The 7,871-nt window shown below is 32.6% G+C and overlaps 1 non-coding gene across 1 annotated transcript; it reads left to right on the forward strand.

Moving 5' to 3' along the window:
- Nucleotides 1-6,246: 6,246 nt before the first annotated feature.
- Trnas-aga (transfer RNA serine (anticodon AGA)) lies at nucleotides 6,247-6,320 on the forward strand. The gene has a single exon. It is a non-coding gene; the product is annotated as a tRNA-Ser (tRNA).
- Nucleotides 6,321-7,871: the final 1,551 nt, after the last annotated feature.

The following is a 7,871-nucleotide window of genomic DNA, read 5'->3' on the forward strand; positions in this document are numbered from 1 at the left end:
GAAAATCAGCCAAATCGACTAAAAAAAGTTAAAATAAATCGTGGCGCGAAAACCGGAACCTGGAATCTTTTGCCGTTTCGAATTTATGGGTCGACAAATGTTAAATTTGGTTTTTGAGTACGGGTTAAAGACAGATTTCGTTTAAAATAGTAAAACTATGTAACAATTGATGCCAGAAATTTATTCAGCTTTGTAAAATTCGTCTGGAAACCAAATTTCAGTCAAATTGGATTTTTTTTGACTTAATTTTTTCGAAGGAATCGTGTTATATTCTCAGGATTGTTAAGCTATCTCATTTAAATGGACTCCAATTTGCCTGAAATTTGCTCCCCTTAGTAATTGGATCATCCTGAATAAGAATCAGAGTTCCAAATATATATTCGGAGTCTTTGATTTTTTTTTAATATTTGGATTGTTCAACAGTTCCAAAAAATTGCAGCGTCCGACGAATCCATTATTTGTAGATTCCAAACGGATGTAGAATCCGATCTGAAAATTAGCCAAATAGACAAAAAAAAACTTCAAAAAAAATCTATTCGTGAAAACCGAAACCCGGAATCTGTTGCCGTTCCGGATTTAAGGGTCGTCAAATTTTAAATTTTGTTTTTGAGTACGGATTAAAGAAAGATTTTATTTAAAATAGGAAAACTATGTAACCATTGATGCCAGAAACTGATTCGGCGCTGTAAATTTCGTCTAGAAACCAAATTTCAGTCAAATCGGACTTTTTTTGGACTTAATGTTTTCGAAGGGCTCGTGTTATATTTTCAGGATTATCAAGCTATCTCATTTAAATGGACTCCGATTTGCCTGAAACTTACTCTCCTTAGTAATTAAACACTCCTGAATAAGAATCAGAGTCGGAATATGTCTCTGGAGCCCTTGATTTTGTTTTATTTTTTAATTGTTTGACAGTTCCAAAAAATAATAGAGCCCGATTAATCCGTTTGTAAATTCTAAACGGACGTAGAATCTGACCTGAAAATCAGCCAAATCGACTAAAAAAAGTTAAAATCAATCGTGGCGTGAAAACCGGAGCCTGGAATATTTTGCCGTTTTGGATTTATGGGTCGACAAATGTTAAATTTGGTTTTTGAGTACGGATTAAAGACAGATTTCGTTTAATATAGTAAAACTATGTAACAATTGATGCCAGAAATTTAGTCAGCGTTGTAAAATTCGTCCAGAAACCAAATTCAGTCAATTTGGAATTTTTTTTGACTTAATTTTTTCGAAAGGTTCGTGTTATATTTTCAGGATTGTTAAGCTATCTCATTTAAATGGACTCCGATTTACCTGAAACTTGCTCTCCTTAGTAATTTGATCCTCATGAATAAGAATTAGACTTCAAAATATCTCTCCGGAGCCCTTGATTTTTTTTATTTTTTTTTATTGTTCAACAGTTCCAAAAAATTACAGCTTCCGATCAATCCGTTTGTAGATTCAAAACGGACGTAGAATCCGACCTGAAGATCAACCAAATCGACTAAAAAAAGTTAAAATAAATCGTGACGCGAAAACTGGAAACTATAATCTTTTGCCGTTTACGATTTATGGGTCGACAAATGTTAAATTTAGTTTTTGAGTACGGGTTAAAGACAGATTTCGTTTAAAATAATAAAACTATGTAACAATTGATGCCAGAAATTTAGTCACCGTTGTAAAATTCGTCCAGAAAACAAATTTCAGTCAATTTGAAATTTTTTTTGACTTAATTTTTTCGAAGGGTTCGTGTATATTTTCAGGATTGTTAAGCTATCTCATTTAAATGGACTCCGATTTGCCTGAAACTTGCTCTCCTTAGTAATTTGATCCTCATGAATAAGAATTAGACTTCAAAATATCTCTCCGAAGCCCTTGATTTTTTGTGTTTTTTTTTATTGTTCGACAGTTCCAAAAAATTACAGCTTCCGATCAATCCGTTTGTAGATTCAAAAGGGACGTAGAATCTGACCTGAAAATCAGCCAAATCGACTAAAAAAAGTTAAAATAAATCGTGGCGCGAAAACCGGAACCTGGAATCTTTTGCCGTTTCGGATTTATGGGTCGACAAATGTTAAATTTGGTTTTTGAGTACGGGTTAAAGACAGATTTCGTTTAAAATAGTAAAACTATGTAACAATTGATGCCAGAAATTTATTCAGCTTTGTAAAATTCGTCTAGAAACCAAATTTCAGTCAAATTGGATTTTTTTTGACTTAATTTTTTCGAAGGAATCGTGTTATATTCTCAGGATTGTTAAGCTATCTCATTTAAATGGACTCCAATTTGCCTGAAATTTGCTGCCCTTAGTAATTGGATCATCCTGAATAAGAATCAGAGTTCCAAATATATATTCGGAGTCTTTGATTTTTTTTTAATATTTGGATTGTTCAACATTTCCAAAAAATTGCAGCGTCCGACGAATCCATTATTTGTAGATTCCAAACGGATGTAGAATCCGATCTGAAAATTAGCCAAATAGACAAAAAAAAACTTCAAAAAAAATCTATTCGTGAAAACCGGAACCCGGAATCTGTTGCCGTTCCGGATTTAAGGGTCGTCAAATTTTAAATTTTGTTTTTGAGTAGGGATTAAAGAAAGATTTTATTTAAAATAGGAAAACTATGTAACCATTGATGCCAGAAACTGATTCGGCGCTGTAAATTTCGTCTAGAAACCAAATTTCAGTCAAATCGGATTTTTTTTTTGACTTAATGTTTTCGAAGGGCTCGTGTTATATTTTCAGGATTATCAAGCTATCTCATTTAAATGGACTCCGATTTGCCTGAAACTTGCTCTCCTTAGTAATTAAACACTCCTGAATAAGAATCAGAGTCGGAATATGTCTCTGGAGCCCTTGATTTTGTTTTATTTTTTAATTGTTTGACAGTTCCAAAAAATAACAGAGCCCGATTAATCCGTTTGTAAATTCTAAACGGACGTAGAATCTGACCTGAAAATCAGCCAAATCGACTAAAAAAAGTTAAAATCAATCGTGGCGTGAAAACCGGAGCCTGGAATATTTTGCCGTTTTGGATTTATGGGTCGACAAATGTTAAATTTGGTTTTTGAGTACGGATTAAAGACAGATTTTGTTTAATATAGTAAAACTATGTAACAATTGATGCCAGAAATTTAGTCAGCGTTGTAAAATTCGTCGAGAAACCAAATTTCAGTCAATTTGGAATTTTTTTTGACTTAATTTTTTCGAAGGGTTCGTGTATATTTTCAGGATTGTTAACCTATCTCATTTAAATGGACTCCGATTTGCCTGAAACTCGCTCTCCTTAGTAATTTGATCCTCATGAATAAGAATTAGACTTCAAAATATCTCTCCGGAGCCTTTGATTTAAAAAAAAAAAATTTTATTGTTCGACAATTCCAAAAAATTACAGCTTCCGATCAATCCGTTTGTAGATTCCAAACGGACATACAATCCGATCTGAAGATCAACCAAATCGACTAAGAAACTTAAAAAAAATCGAATCGTGAACCGGAACCCGGAATATGTTGCCGTTTGAGAGCTATGAGTCCTCAAATTTTAAATTTAGTTTTTGGGTAGGGATTAAAGACAAATTCTGTTTAAAATAATGTAACTATTTTTTTAACAATTGAGAAACTGACTCAGCGTTGTAAAATTCGTCTAGAAACCAAATTTCAGCCAAATCGGATTTTTTTTGACTTAATTTTAATTTTTTAAATTGGGACAATCAGAAATTATACATTTTTGTCCGGAAATTTACAAGGGAAATTCTGTATATCTAAGATTAAGCCAATTTTTTGTTCTCGAGATTTATTGTTCATTGACATCTGCATTTCAACGTTCAAGTTTCATATTTGTTAACGCGACCAAGTAACCTATAATTCTTTTAATGGCATGAGAAATTTGACTCGACTTTAGTCAAATTGGTTTTCTTCACTGTTTAAAAGTCAGAGTAAATGTAAGTTTAACCGCACATTTTACTGTCACTTTGAAATCTTTCTAATTCTAATAACGACTACAGCCACAACAAATAAAACGGAACCAAGGCACGAAAGCTTTTCTGTGCGGTGAATCTATAAAACTTTTGTCGAAAAAAGCCCTCCCGGCCAGGCATTGTGCGAAAAATAAAAAACATTTGATACCCACTAACATTTATGACATAAAGCGTTCCGTTTGTTATAAAGTTTGCCCATAAAAAACTTTTTTCTAGCATGACCTTCCTGTCAATCAGATTTATTCAGTACTTCCTGCTGGTAATAAAACCCACATCACGAAAAAATTTCGTTTAAGTTTATTATATATAAAAGCGGCGCAAAAAGCCCACGCCGGCACACTCGCACACTGGGGATCGAAAATTACACAATTATATATCTTTTACACAATAAAATTACTTCCTGAAAGCAAACGTCCTTTAGAATAACAAAAAAGGTGCTGAAATGTTAGTTTTCCGGAAAATATTACTTCGTGTCAGATGAACTTCTTCAAAAGAAAAGTTATGAGTGAGGCACATCTGCTGAGCCGGCGTGAGTGCATTCAACAAAAGGATAATGTACCGTTTATTATGAAAAGTAAAAAATATTTACGTCAGAAATGGCTTGTCTCGTTTTGCTCTGCGCATTGTTTCCGGCTAGGATAACATGAAATATGTCGGTTTCCGCAGACTGCCGGCTTTCTCTGGCGGATTTTATTTAAAATGTTTTAAGATTGTTGACAAGAAATTTAGTTTGCCGATAAAAGGATACATATCTTTGAACTTTCAAGAGAAATACCGGCTCACAAGGCTAATTTTATTTTGCTGCAATGTAGCAGTTTCCCGAGAAAAAATTTCTGTTCAACAACTGAATGGAATTCCTGGCTTGAAATTTACTATTCATAAATCACTAACAAAAATACTGGGATCCCAAGTTTGTGGAATCTAGTTATGTTAAAGATTCTAGCAAAGATTCGAACGAGTTACAAACTCTTATCTAATATGTGAGAATTTTTTAAAATACTTAGAGGCAACCCAATTTTTAAGGACGATGATTGAACTATGGAAAAAAGTTGTTACTTGAACATTCTATTATTTTATTTAACAGATAATGGTGCATGTGCTTAATAAATTATTACTCTTTGGCTACCAATAAAGTGTATTTTGTATACACTTCGATATTCTATTCCGACTGGCCACAATGTACAGTTAAACGTTCATAATTATAACAATTTTTGGTGTTAACACATTTAGGGTATACATTTCTATAACGCACAAAGTAGTTTTTTGTCTTCTATCAATGTTGCCAAAATGTACTTTAAGAAATTTAACAGTTAAAGACAAATACAGACTAACAAAAGTTCAACAGCATGGGACGAACTCTATTAACTGATTATTTTGTGTGTTTTTATCGATGTCCGATTGTAATATCTAATTCCTTTTTGTTACTGACCGTAATCTGAAATCGCATTGCACTTTGACGAGTACTAACCTTTATGTTTATCCCGTTCGAAAATTTCATGACGTCATCTCAAAATCATTTGCTTAGCTTATGTCACTTGACATTTATGTTGTGTTTTATTTCTTTATTTCTTTATTTGTAGTTTGTAGTAACTTCCTTCCATTTTTAATTTTCTGCTTATTAGGTGATTATTTTTATTTCGAAACCTAATACATAACGGACCCTTTTGACATCTTGATAAGACATTAAGCTTAATGTAGCGAACACAGAATATTGACTAAAAGTTGTCTATTGCTTCCCTCTAAAATGATATGGATTTAACCGTTTCGTTATTGCCTGACGTTGAAACATCCATATTCCGTTGGATAAGGTATTATTTATACTCTTCATAAAATAAATATTTATTACTCTATTTTTTTGGAAGTACTTAGAAGAGAGAAATACTAAAAAATAAATAATTTCTTTATTACTTGAGCGAAATTCGCATGTTTATACAAACACATTTTTTTTTATTTTGGTAACAAAATATAACTCTCAAATTTTTTTGTCGTGTTCTTTTGATGCCTTTTTTTGGTCGTGTTTTGTCGTTTTTTATGGGTCTTTTTTGTCCTGTTTTCGACCTTCTTTTCAGTATTTTTATTTCTCAATTTTTCATTTTTATGCACGTCCCCCCCCCCCCAATCGCTTTTTTTGTAGTGTTTTTTTCTTCCATTTTTTGTGGCTTTTTCAGCTTTTTCTAGTCCTTCCCTTAACGCCTCTTTTCAAAAATCTTAATTTTTCAATATCGCCTGTTTTCGGCTTCATTTTGTGACGGCACAATAACACGTCGGTAAGCAGAGAAAGATAAGTGGCTTCGTGGTCCAGTGGTAAAGATACTTGCCCAGAAAGCATAGAGACGTGGGTTCGACTCCCACCGAGGCACAACATTTTTCTCTGCTTACCTACAATTTCTTCGAAAACAATTTTTTTAAAATCGATAAAATGAAAAATTAGGATTTTCGAAAGAAATAAAATTTCATTCTCAAACCGCATTTTGGTTAGGGTTAATACTTTATATTTTTCAAATCAGCTCAACGAGATCTACATCCCAAAATTTCTTGAGATTTTTTATTCAACTTTTCAAAAATCCCGATGTTTCGAAAAATCACCTGAAGACATTTTCTTGTAGATTTCAAATTGTAGAAGTGATTTTCGGCTTTATTTCTTTCAAAATTTTCAGAATCGATAAAATGAAAAATTACAGACAAAATAAAATTTCACTTTCAAACCCAATTTTTGGAGAATTTTGGTCCGAACCAAAATTTTTCCGCATCAGTTCATGATTTATATTCTACATTTTTTTTAGGATTTGTATTCAACTTTTCAAAGATTTCCATTTTTCAGTACATTTTCTTGTCGATTTCGGCTTGTAGAAGTTATTTTCGGCTTCATTTCTTCAAAAATTTTTGAGAATCAATAACATGAAAAATGAGAAGTTTCGAGACAAAAAAAAGCATTTCATAAACCAAATTTTTGGAAAATCTTGCTCCGAAACCACTAACGACTACGTTCTTCGAATCTGCTCGTTGATATCTATTTCCCAGGATTTTTATGTAATTTTTCGAAAATATAGTCCTAATAAAATAAAACATGTCCTGTCTATTATCTTTTTTGAAGAGCTTATACAGGATAGGCAAAAGAAAGTAAACAATTTATTTACTAATTGAGCGAAAATTTCTGTAAAAAAATCTAATTCATCTGCTCACACAGTGTTTTGTTATTGGCAATAGACAATACTTTCCAAAATTTATATATTCGAACCACAAAAAAATGTTGACAACCTGATTTTTCTCAAAAGGAAAGGTGTCTCATATATATGTGTAATTATACAGAATTTTCCAGAATTACAAAAAAATCCAATATGAAAAAAATTATCATGCTTGTCATAACTGTAAACCATCTGCAAGATTTCAAAGCATTCGGTTTTGCAGATTCAAAATTAAATTGCAAAATGTTGTTTCATAATTTTGTTTTTTTTTTTTCAAAAATCTGGACGTTTCAGGTAAAAATTAAATTCGGAGTCATAAACTACATATGTACCACTATGTTATTTCATACAATTTAAAACCCATTTACTATGTACAATTTTGAACTGACGTCATCGCATTAGTGGTGGGGATGATTAGACAAATTTTGGTTAGCCTTTTACCATCTACCTGATATTCTTAATATAAGTACGAAATTTCGCAACAATCGGTCCAGTACTTTCGGAGCTTATCTGTTTAATAAAAATCCGGGACGGCAGACAGACGGACAGATGGAGAGACAGACAGAGAGACAGACAGACGGAAACGGGAGACCTATTTCTTCGTCCTCTAGGGGCCATGAAAGGCCGAGAAAACGTAATTCGACTCGATTACAATACTTCCTTTGCTTACGCTCGGGAAGTAAAAAATCGCTTGTAGGGGGATTGAACCAATAATCTTCGTATTATT

Source organism: Zophobas morio, unplaced genomic scaffold (genome assembly GCF_036711695.1).
Source record: "Zophobas morio isolate AGI-343-1 ecotype UQ-CSIRO unplaced genomic scaffold, CSIRO_AGI_Zmor_V1 ptg000024l, whole genome shotgun sequence".
NCBI lineage: Eukaryota > Metazoa > Arthropoda > Insecta > Coleoptera > Tenebrionidae > Zophobas > Zophobas morio.